Source organism: Erpetoichthys calabaricus, chromosome 8 (genome assembly GCF_900747795.2).
Source record: "Erpetoichthys calabaricus chromosome 8, fErpCal1.3, whole genome shotgun sequence".
NCBI lineage: Eukaryota > Metazoa > Chordata > Cladistia > Polypteriformes > Polypteridae > Erpetoichthys > Erpetoichthys calabaricus.
In genome coordinates this window covers 196,235,054-196,247,598 of record NC_041401.2, presented here as the reverse complement: position 1 = coordinate 196,247,598, position 12,545 = coordinate 196,235,054, and the positions used below count along the sequence as shown (strand labels likewise).

At 41.3% G+C, this 12,545-nt stretch overlaps 1 protein-coding gene across 21 annotated transcripts in view; it reads left to right on the top strand.

The window, feature by feature from the left end:
* The first annotated feature begins 6,526 nt into the window (after positions 1–6,526).
* The window catches only part of clasp1a (cytoplasmic linker associated protein 1a), a 991,009-nt gene continuing 984,990 nt past the window's right edge, over positions 6,527–12,545 (top strand). For 4 of the 21 annotated variants that reach the window (XM_051930281.1, XM_051930278.1, XM_051930283.1 and 1 more), the window contains exon 1: positions 6,552–6,659. The gene's annotated coding sequence lies outside the window, so the exon portion shown is untranslated. Of the gene's footprint in view, positions 6,660–12,545 lie in introns of all 21 variants that reach the window. The other 17 variants (XR_007935484.1, XM_051930265.1, XM_051930261.1 and 14 more) reach the window with 11 other exon arrangements.

Genomic DNA, 12,545 nt, shown 5'->3' with positions numbered 1-12,545 from the left:
CATCAGAGTCAAGTTGCTGCCCTGTGAGCGACTCTCCCAGTGTTTCATGCATCTGTTTGGCTATTGGATAAGTTAAAGATGACAACATGCAAAATATACAAGTTGAAATCACCGGTAAACAGTAAGCCAACCTGTAACTGAAGTCTTGTAGAATGCTCCAAAGAGACTTGATTTTTAAAATATTCATTTTTTAATTAAAAAAAAATTCCTTAGTGAATAAGTGTACCAAATTTAACAAAGCCGGTGCAGAGGGAGCCGAGTTGTTTACACATTACGGAGAATGGGATCAGCTAACAGACGAGCATCTTAAATTGATGCATAGCATTACAAACGGGGTACCTGCAATAAAAAACTTGGCCACCTTGTACTTTTGTGAAGGACAGAAGATGCAGTCTTGGGTGAAGTGCTGGGATCCCAGTGAAGTCCTGCTTTAACAGCAAGTTAAGAAAAACTTAGTGGCAGGGGGGCCCTCCTTCACCCTTGGGCTGGAAGAGGAAGAGCGAGGTTAGTAGGGATGTGCCACCCTTATCTGTACTCCATGTTATCTTATAGGCTCGGCCTTCCACGTGCATCCATGGCATTTGTGCATGACAACATCTACTTTTCATAAGACGTAAGCGTTTAGATGCTGTATGGCTATTTGTGCTCTTTAAGGTAACCAGTTTGCCACCATGCCACAGACCCGCACTGGAACTCTGTAGTTAGTGAAGTGTTGGTCAGGCAGAAGCAGAGTTGAACCTGTGCTCCCCTGCAGTGTGAACACCGCTGGTATCAGGGGAGCTCCTTCACTTTCTGCTGTCCACTGTCACACACTGAGACAAAGGCAAGCACTGGTGACTGTGTAGGGCTGCCATTTATATTTGATCTCTTAACACTTTCTGTCCTGTTTCTCAAATCTTCCAGAGGTCCTTCCCTTCTAGGCTGGACAGGCAGCTGCCACTCAAGTATCTAGCCCCGCCCTGACAGCCGCCACTCAAGTATCTAGCCCCGCCCTGACAGCCGCCACTCAAGTATCTAGCCCCGCCTTGCCCGTGAAGCACCCACAGACAGCTGCCTTCCTACTTTGGTTGGATTCCTCTCCAGCTGACTGATTTAACACATCATAACGTGTATTTAAAATTTCTTTAACCATTTACTGTGGGTACTGCAAAACTGCATTTACTACTCATCTTCTCTTATGTGATAATACTTAGAAAGCATCAGGGAGGTGTTTATTCATCTCTGTAATGTGACCAACTAACAAAACACCACTTTGGAGTGATCTGAGGTGGCTTCACTGGGGCACATTTCTCTTGCTATTAAATATTTAGTCTAAGACCTGTGAGTCCTTCAAATGAACAAGTCATTATACCATCATGGCAATATGCCGCACTGCACAGAGATGAATAACCCATCTATTGATTTTTAGTAGCCTTTCTTAAGGTCTTGTTGCAGAAGAGTAAATGATGCGTTTTTGCAGTTTGTAAACTACATGTACATTGACTTATTTGGCTGACGCCTTTATTCAAGGTGACTTGTAACATTTATGATACAACTGGTTTCATAACTGGGGCACAGGGCAGGTCAAGTGACCTGCTCAACACTACACCACACTGCCTACACCAGGTTCCCACGAGTTCTTTTCAGGAATCCTGTCATCCACAATTTAGATTATTAGGTGGACCAGAAAGGGTTAATTAGAGTTAATCACCTGCTCTGGTAGTTTAGTTGAAGACCTCACACCCTTTTTAATTTAGTGTGCTGCTCCCACATAACAGCATGCAGGCTAAAGATTTCACTGTACTGTCCTGACATTACTACTAGCAGAAGAGATAGTGAGGGAAATATGAAAGGCGCTATAAAGTGGAAATGCGAGAGAAATATGACAGGTGCTATATAGTGGAGATATGTAAATATGAAAGGCGCTATAAAGTGGAGATATGTACATATGAAAGGTGCTATATAGTGAAAATGTGAGGGAAATATGAAAGGCGCTATATAGTGGAAATGTGAGGGGAAAATGACAGGCACTATATAGTGGAGATATGTAAATATGAAAGGCGCTATAAAGTGGAAATGCGAGAGAAATATGACAGGTGCTATATAGTGGAGATATGTAAATATGAAAGGCGCTATATAGTGGAGATATGTAAATATGAAAGGTGCTATGTAGTGAATATGTGAGGGAAATATGAAAGGCGCTATATAGTGGAAATGTGAGGGGGAAATGACAGGCACTATAAAGTGGAGATATGTAAATATGAAAGGTGCTATATAGTGGAGATATGTAAATATGAATGGCGCTATATAGCGGAAATGTGAGGGGAAAATGACAGGCACTATATAGTGGAGATATGTAAATATGAAAGGTGCTATATAGTGAAAATGTGAGGGAAATATGAAAGGCGCTATAAAGTGGAGATATGTAAATATGACAGGCGCTATAAAGTGGAAATGTGAGGGAAATATGAAAAGCGCTATATAGTGGAGATATGTAAATATGAAAGGCGCTATATAGTGAAAATGTGAGGGGAAAATGACAGGCACTATAAAGTGGAGATATGTAAATATGAAAGGCGCTATATAGTGGAGATATGTAAATATGAAAGGCAGTACCCACGATGCTGCATGATGGTCGGACATGTAAGTGAGAACTTCACTGCCCTCCTTCCACTATGACTACCACCACAGAAAATCTCTCACTCTGTGAGGAAAAAATAAAAAAAAAAAACATTTTTGAGAAGTTCGAGACTCCATTTTTTATGACCACAAGGGGGTGCCAAACTCTAAAATGCGGTTAAGTTTTTATTTTGAAGTTTTCTTTTTAAATTTCATTTTTAAGTTTTTTTCTTTTTAAATCTTTTTATCTAACTGGCTTAGCATTATAGAGTCACTATGGTCACACTAGAGTCTGTATTTTCAATGTTTTATTTTATTTGTCCTGTTAGCACACAGGTAAAGAAAAGCAAGAAGACATGACGAGTTGTAACAGTGTCCAGCTCTATTCGATACTCTAGGAGTTTGCAAGCAAGTTTGGCCGCAGCTGCGTAGTTAAAATCTAAAATTCTTGTTAAGGAAATATAACTTGGGGTGTTAAACAGTAATTTAAAAATAGGTGCAATCTCATTATTTTTACAAAGTGACTGGGTGCTAGACAACCTACTGTACTTACCAATAAAAAATATAAACAGAGAGCACCAAGGAAGAGGCTGACAAGAAGCCCACACCCCACAAAAGCAGATTCCACTGAAACCCTAACTAATGTGTGTGTTTACTCCTTTAATCATCCGATTCTAAAGTGACAGTCACACCTTTCTGTGATGACCTACATTTCCCAGCGTGCACGGGCAGGGCTGATAATAACATCTAAAACATTTCTTAGCACCGCATGCTGGAATGAGCCAGTGGCTAAAGGTGCTCCAAGACGGCAAGATGGCATGCAATCCTCTCTTCCACAGCAGCCTCCAGTATGACCAGCGTCAGCCCTGTGATGGAGCAGACTTTCCTGATAACGTTTGCTCAGGCATTGTGTGTCTTTGAGCCTCAGGTTTCTTCCCCAGCAGACTGCAGTATGTGGCTGACAATTCCAGAGAGTATCTGTTTAACTATATTTTAGCAAAAAAAAAAAAGCATGCGTTGTACATTAAACTGGATAACTAAACTGCAATATGTGACAAGAGAAACATGAAATTTTTCTTTCTCATTTCTATGGATGTCTGTTATATCATTTGCTGTTGTATAGCACTGGTTACTGTTGGCTTCTATTATATCATAAACTTTTTTCTCCACCATCACTACAAACTACATGGTGTAGATAACACTAAAAATATTTTTGGAGTGGAGTATTCTTTTAAGTCCAACAGTATAGCATGTCACTTGGGCACAAACCCATTATACTGGTGTCAGGAGTGGGATGTTTTTAAGCACAGGCGGCAAAGGCAAACAGAGTTAAAGTCCATACCTATTACAATGGCTTCTGTGATGCCACTTTGTCCTGGGCATTTCTTGTACACATCCTCATAATGACTATAGGCTCATTATTGGTTTATAAGGTTGCTTCTGTCACATATGCAGAGTGTGATGAATTTCCTACTTGCATGTGCTAATCAGCACGTGATACAATGCCACTCTCTGACACCAGGATTAGGGACTACGCATGAGCAGAGAAGATCTGATGACAAATGGCACACAATGCTGAGAGGTTGCAGCTGCTTAAGCGTCAGACCCCACTTCATGGTCAACTTACTTGGCGCTGCCACGACTGGCTACCTGAATTTGCCCCCAGTGACGTGTGGTGAGTGTCATGGCTGGTGAGGCGTGGACTCCTTCAGAGTCAGATTTACAAATCAATGAACCCCAAAGAGTAGCTTATTCACTATTCAGTTGGCAGCCAGCATGCACGTTGACTACTGGTTATGTTTCATATCTCATCAGCATTCTTTACACACACACAGGTACGATTCATATTCGGCTAAGAAAGAACAGCGAGAGAGACAGAGAGAGAGCGGAGAGAGCGCATTTGCTCCATGTGTTCTAAATTTGCTGTTGCAATTCCACAATTCATACTCATTCAGTACAAATGAAAGTATTGAGTGGTGTACAAAAAAAAAATACGGATTTCAGTTTTGATCTTAATTGAAATATTTACTTGTTTTTACAAGCTTTTAATTCTGATGCTTTAATCAATTTTAATACAGACTTCAACAAAAGGATAACAAGAAATACAAACGAATATTTTATTTAAGGTCAAATTTTAGTTTTTAAATATTGTTTTTTTTTTCTTAATCTGATCCCATTTTTTATAAAACTGAAAACCGTTTATAGTCTTACCTTTACAGTATTTGTAAATGACGTCCATGTGCCTATCCTTCTCCACAAAAATCTCCGTCACATTCTTGTAAAAATCCCTCCTTATTTTTCTTTAGTTTTTTTTTAAAAGTCTTGATCTTCCATTTTGGCAGTCAGTCAGAACAAATAAATAAATAAATAAATAAATAAATGAACCGCTGCAGTGCACTTGACTTTCTGATCTCGCTAACTTATTGGCGCCTCTGCGTAGAAGAACAGCAGCAACGAGCATCTGTTGGGCTCACATGCGCCCCCTTCAGGCCGGCACGGTACTATCCGCCTCACCTTGTGCCTTTCACGGAGGTTTTAGATAGACAGATAGATACTTTAGTAATCCCAATGGGAAATTCACAAATTTTATGTCCGATCAGCAAGACTAAATAAGTCACGCACGTTCATTAAACATATTAGCCAGACTGTGAAGAGTCAGGGTGTATAATAAACGTGTCTGCAAACATTAGATTGGCGACAAACAGAGAGACAGCAACAGACACGCGCCAATTGCAGGCGTCAACTCACTGGGGGGGGGGGATTGGGGGCTGTTACTGGCGCACCTCGCGTTTCTCGCCTGTATTTGAACAGGGAATGCGCAAATGCATCGATTTCGACTATAAAAATGATTAATATTGGAATCGTACAGAAAACAAATGTATAGCACAGACCAATAGACAAATATATTTTATGTTATCATTATCAGTTTTTTTACTTTTCATGATGACACCTCACCTGCCTCCCCTGACCGCACGTCTCTGTTTCCCCATGAGATTAACAAACCAAAAGTCCCGAAAAAGAGAAATTAAATAATTAAATGATCATTTTGTGCTCTTGCTTTTTTTAAAACTATCAAAATGTAACTCACAAAATGCGTCTTACATTCAAACACAGTTGTGAAATTTTTGCGGCCAAACCTTCCATCATTTACAGTCATTTTTCCCGCATCTACTCCGTTTGCTGTTGTCATTATTACGTACAATAAGGAATGAACACCACACAGAAAAAAAAAAGTTAATTAGTAGGAAAAAAGGAGAGCTCAGAAATTAAAGTAACGGCCAAAACACACGTACTATATTTCTACATCTCATAGGATTGTAAATCTGATAAAACTATTTAATAAATGCAGAATCTTCTTCTTTCGGCTGCTCCCGTTAGGGTTTGCCACAGCGGATCATCTTCTTCCATATAAGTCAGTGGTTCTCAATTTGTGGGGTGTGCCCCCCTAGGGGGGTGCGAAGTAACAAAAAGGGGGGCGCGAAGATGTGAAAAAAAAGAAAACAAGAATCGAAAATATGAAAAATCCATCTATTGAAACCAAAACAAATTAACTTAAACTACATTCTGATACTAGAAAAATAAATATAGAGTTAGATACATGTCGATAAAAGTTAAGTAGGTATAATAAAATATGCATCTATGATATATCATTAATTAAAAAGAACAAATTGGTATTAGTGGGCTCCTTTCAAAAAAACTAAAGATTAAAACTTATGAAAACTCGGATCGCAAATACTTAAAGGTTGAGAAACGCTGATATAAGTGAAGACAAAGAAAATTACATAAAGAGATCCGGTGGTGGGGAATCAACTCACCGATTGTCAAAATCCCGCAGCCAGGGGTCGCCGAAGACCGAGTTTGGGAAGAAATTCGCGCGAACCGCCAAGCGGGTACGAGCGGCTGCACTCAGTGTTGTCGACGAGCGAATTTGACGTCACGCAGGCGCCCGGACTCCACAGGCCACGCCCTGTACTCGTTGCGTCACGACGTTTTTCAGCGACGGCGGTTGGAGAGGCCGCGGAGTGCTGAAGCAGGGCCGCCGCTGTAGAAGAGACCAGTTGGTGAGTACAAATTAAATGCGGGGGAAAAAAGGGGCGTTAGAATGGACATGGGTTCTTTTCTCTTCAGATAGTCAACAGTTTCTTGAATGACCCAAAAGTGTTGTACTCTTCGTAAATCACTAAGAGTGGCGCGCGGTGCAGTGCAGGGGTCTGCTTTCCCCCAAAAGATGAGATGAACTCAGGAGAAAAAAAAATCCGCACGATCCCAGCTGTTTATTGTTTTTTTTTAAAGGGCAGCAAGGCATGTACAACACCTCTGGCAAAAGAGAAATGATAGCGACCTACAAATGCAGAAGACTTCACGCCTTCAGCAGAATTCGTGGAGCAGTACGGGCTAAATCCAAGTGCTGCCCTCACCGATTTAATAAGCTCTGTCGGATTGTTGCATCTCGTAAAGTTTGTCCCTTTAAATTCCTGTCATGGAATGCAGTTCACAATGACCAGCTTGAAAGGTGCATATAGCGCCATGAATCACATACATCACCATCATCTTTACGCACAGAGCGAACCAAAATAAGTTGTACACTTCCAGAATGTCACACTCGTGAATGTAATGAATTGAGAAATAGCAGTTTAATCAGAGACAGGGATCCACTATTGACAGATACAATGAGACGCTAGGAACACACCAGAAATAAAGGGCAGGCACCGTGCTGGAGAAACCAGTGGAAACAACTGAAAATGAAACACCATTGGGTTACCAATTCTGGACCTGAAATGCAGGCTTTAATCCAACCTAGTATTTATGACATGCACTGGATGATGTGGTTAAATTAATTAATCATTGTGTTGTGTTTTTTTAATCTGCCTAGTGCATGTTTTTACTTTTGGGGACACTCAAAAACTTCTTAGTACCTCAGGTTTTGCTTTGTTTTTTTTTTTTTTTTCTACGTGTTTAGTTAAATAGTGTGAGTCGATAGGGAGCATACAGCCTCATACTTTAGTTTAATTTACTGTCACATGTTCCGCACAGCAAAATTCGTACTTGCAGGTCTAATCGACAGAAATTTGCGTATTGGAGTTTCAGAAAAGCAAGAAGCCATTCAGGGTAGTAACAGAGTCCATCTATCTATCTATCTCTATTCAATGCTCTAGGAAGCAGCAAGCAAGTATGGCAGGTGCTGTGTAGTTAAAATATAAAATCATTGCCGGGGGACCGGCCTTCATTTCAGAAGTTATTCCCATTATGCTTTAGGGTTCCTTTTTATGATGTGTAGAGCACTGATGATAATCTATTATAAAAAAAAAAATCTTGGAAGGATACAAGACATGATTTTTTCAGAGAGACACTTTCACGTCCCGTGAGATGAGACTGTGTGCCAAGAGATTTAACCTAACCACGCCCGGGGCCAGAAATAAAACACAAAGAGTAGATGACAAAGTAGAACGTCTTAAAGAATTCAAAAACGGCACGGTACACATGCACAGCAGGTCAGAGATAATGGAAGTATGACAATTCGAAAGTCTCAAAAAAAAGGATAATAAAGATCACATTAGCGCAAACAAATGGAAATTGTTACTTGGTGATATAACAGAACGGTGAAAAGAGATCGAATATATTGTTCAGATTTAAACTTTAAGTCGGAGTCTTGTAGATCGTCTAATTTGTGTTGCCATCAGGGGGAAAAAAAAAAAAAAAAGTAGTGTTTCTTCCCAATGAAGAGGCGTATGCACGAGAATTAAAAGATTCCAAAAACATTGGCGCGGTACACATGCAGAGCAGGTTAGAGATAATGGAAGTACGAAAATTTGAAAGTCTCAAATAAAAAAAAAGGATAGTGAAGATCGCATTAGTGCAAACAAACGAAAATTATTACTCGGTAAAATAATGGAACAGTGAAGAGAGATCTAATATATTGTTCGGATTTAAACTTCAAGTCTGAGACTTGTAGATCTTTTAATTCGTGTTGCCAGCGAGAATTTAAAGATTCCAAAAACGTCGGCATGGTATGAAGTCCTGTGAGACGGAGACTTTTAACACGAGATTCTTTCAAGTCACGCCCTACTTACAACTATTTTCAAACAAGACCCCGGTCATCTAATCTCAGTCGTGTTAATGCTTTCAGCAGACACTTCTTGCGCTCTCAGCTCTTATAAATTTTATCAGGACAATAGTTCTAGATGACACGTCAACGACTAAGCAAAGAGAAAAGAGCATGGACAAACATTCGAAAAAGTTGTTTGATTTATTAGAGAAATTATATTCACTCACAGGCAGTTATGCCAGTGATAGATGGAACTGTAGAGAAGGGAACACTGTGAGGTGGTTGGCTAGTAACAGAGGATTGAAGTCCTGGAAAGCTGACAGGACGACTGATCAGATCTACAAATGGCAGAGTTGTGCTGGTAACATTGACTGTAAACGTGAGAGATCACTAATGAATTTCTGTAGCTGGCCTCTGGAGGAAGAGGTGGCACTGACACAATTGTCGATATTTCTTTTGTAGAAGTCCTCTACAAAGCTTAGGGTCAGAAGAAAAGAAATGCTATTTCACCCAGCTGACAAGGATGTTGGCATAGTTAGGCTCCATTCTAGTACTTCTCGCAATTCCGCTGACCTGGTGAAAAAAAGTTGTTATCAAAATAGAAAGCACTGAGAGTAAGAACAAGTTCTGCCAGTCTGATGAGGGCGTTCGTGGGAGGATCCTGGACTGGACGTCTGCTGAATGCCTGTCTGAGGGCAATGAGTCCTTCATCATGAGGAATGCCTGTGCACAGGGAGGTGACGTAATCAACAAGCAACATACCACCACTCTCTGTAGTTCTAGCAGACACGTACCTTTACATGAAACCTCTGGATTCTTCCTTACCACAAAGTCATTTGATCAGATGGTAACCTGAAAAGTCTCATAGATCCTTACAGCAGCATTTCCCAAGCTGTAGACCATGGTGGAATTGCAGTCGAGCTTCAGCCGACCACGCTCGATTTACAGTGGCGGCATTGCAGGTGGATCACGGCCCATCCTGGTTATCCTCCCCAACCCCTGCTGTGACGATTATACTTGATTCACCAACAAGGAGAAGCATTGACAGTAGTTCTTGTTCCAAGCAGGGGGGCCACCTCACTTCTCCTGCTCAGACAGCTCCACTAAATTCAGAGAAGAAGAGCCCCCTATCCTTTGTGGGTCAGGCTAAATTCATGTATGGGGACTAACGTGGGTTGCCAACACATTGGGTCATGACACCATGAAGGTTGAGAAACACCACAACAAAACATCACTCATGATATGAGGTAAAGCCAGCATCCTTTTATCCTCATTCTGGATCTTCGTCTCTTTCATCTCCAAAAACAACATTTATTTCTAGAGCACATTTTCATACACATGATGGAGCTCAAAGTGCTTTACAAGATGAAGAAAGAGAAAAAAGACAATAAATAAGAATTAAAATAAGGGAACACTAATTAACATAAAGTAAAAGTAAGGTCCGATGGCCAGGGAGGACAGAAAAAACTCCAGATGGCTGGAGAAAAAAAAAATTAAAATCTGCAGGGGTTCCAGGCCACGAGACCACCCAGCTCCCTCTAGGCTAGGCATCTCCAGACGCGCTTGAAACTTTTATCCTTGCTTTAAGTATTTGCCCCGTTTAATGGATCTCACTTTATAATCCTCAGAGTCTTTTATATGCTCAGATGTTACGTAGACAGCTAGCAGATCTTTTACGCACATTGTGTGACATTTCTCAACTTGGCAGCCTGCATGAGTGGCGGTTGAGGTGGGCCCGTGCACAGGTCTGCATTGACATCAGTATTCAAAAAATGTACGGTACCAAGGCAGAGGCCAAATCTTCATCCATTTTCCAACCCACTGAATCCGAACACAGGGTCACGGGGGGTCTGCTGGAGCCAATCCCAGCCAACACAGGGCACAAGGCAGGAACCAATCCCAGGCAGGGTGCCAACCCACCGCAGGACACACACAAACACACCCACACACCAAGCACACACACTAGAGACAATTTAGAATCGCCAATGCACCTAACCTGCATGTCTTTGGACTGTGTAAGGAAACCCACGCAGACACGGGGAGAACATGCAAACTCCACACAGGGAGGACCCGGGAAGCGAACCCAGACGAGTCTCCTAACTGCAAGGCAGCAGCTCTACCACTGCGCCACCGTGCCGCCCGAGGCCAAATCTTAACATTACTAATTAATACATTTCATTAAAAGAGTAACAATGATGTGAGCCCCTGTAAAGGCTGCCACATGACATGGCGCCTGGCATCTACATCACTGGTTATGATTTCCTTTGCAAGGCAACAAGGGAAAAGGATCCTTGGGTGTGCCAAATCCAACCTTGACATGACTCTCCACAAATTTGACCAATGAGAGGAGACCGTTGAGTGCATTCATTTATTTAGCTAATAGCTGAGCTGTCCTAATATCTCCTCTAGAGCCTTTTTAAACTTTGTCAAGGTTTCTGCTTCAGCTCCATGTCTTGGCAGTTTTTTCCCAGATTCCCACAACTCTTTTTGCATAAACAAGTGCTTCCTGGTGTTAATCATAAATGCACATTCCCTCGATTTCCACTGAATTTCGACAAAAGTTGACGTCCGTCCTGAAAGAGTTAAAAAAAAAACAAAAAAAAAAACACCAAGGAGATTTTTCTGGGCATCGGGATTATTGCCAGGCTGAAAAAAATATGGGATTTAGGAAGCAGGAAGTACGGTGGAAGGAAAAGATGAATAAAATGCTGGTGATTATTGAAAAGCGCTCAGGTGTCTGTCCACTGTGATTAGAAACGTGCAAACAACTTTGAGTCACCGTGTGTCTAAACGATGACAACTGTGTGCTGGCTGTGGGTACCTTTTGTGACCCGTGTCTTCAATTTGGCATCACAGGGCAAAAGGACTGCAGACACGAGGAGAAATGCGTTTTGTCAACGAGGAGGTTTGCAAAAAAAGGGGTGAAGGAGCTCGGCAGATGGTGTCTAACTCGGTGAACGTTATTTAAGGTTTTGCCAAAAGAGGGCTTCATTCGATAACAGAGTGTTGGCCTTTGACAGTTTTGTTCTGAGAATCAGGTTTAATGTGTCAGCGATTCAGAAAAAGTGTAATGGATTGGAGCAAACGTCTGCGGCTTTCTTATTAACAGAAAAAAGCAACATGACAGAAAAAGAATAAAAAAAAGGTAGGACAGTAATCAGGGCCGTGTGTTCTACACAACATACGATACAGAAAATATACAACAATGGGCAGAATGCAGTCCCGTGTCGACACCTTATTATAATATGTGGCAGAAAAGTGAAGGTTTTAAATTTATGGAGGGGGACCGGCGTGGGCCGCAAACACATCGGCATGTAAAATGCTGTGCCGTGACACGACTGAGGTTGGGAAACGCTGCAGTCAAACATTTCTCAGTTAATATTTTCAGTTAAAATGACCTTTCATTAGTAGCACAGGGTGGCCCACATCCACCGAGACGACTGCATTACGTGGTGAAGAGAAAAATGATCAAGTTTGGTACTCGCATTTACAGAAGATGCTAATGATGACTTTAGCAAGATTTAATAAGAATGCAGCAGTTTTTCAGTTAAGCGCACTTCCATATAAAAGCCCAGTGCACTACACAGACATTACTAACATAGGATGACTAAAAGACCTCCATCCATCCATGCTGAGCAGCTGGAGTCCGTCCCAGCATCCAATGGGTGCAAGACAGGAGCAATCCTCCCATCGCCGGTTCAGGCTAAAAGACGTGCAACATTAATCCCCGAATCAGACCTTTAGATATAAACAGAGAAATCTCCATCCATCTTCTAAACCTGAGCAGAGAAATATCACACATCAAAATTTCCCTCCGACCTAATCATTATAAAAATAGATTGTGGCGATTGTTAAGCTCCATTATATGATGTACTATTTTCTTTCATTCTGCATGAAAACA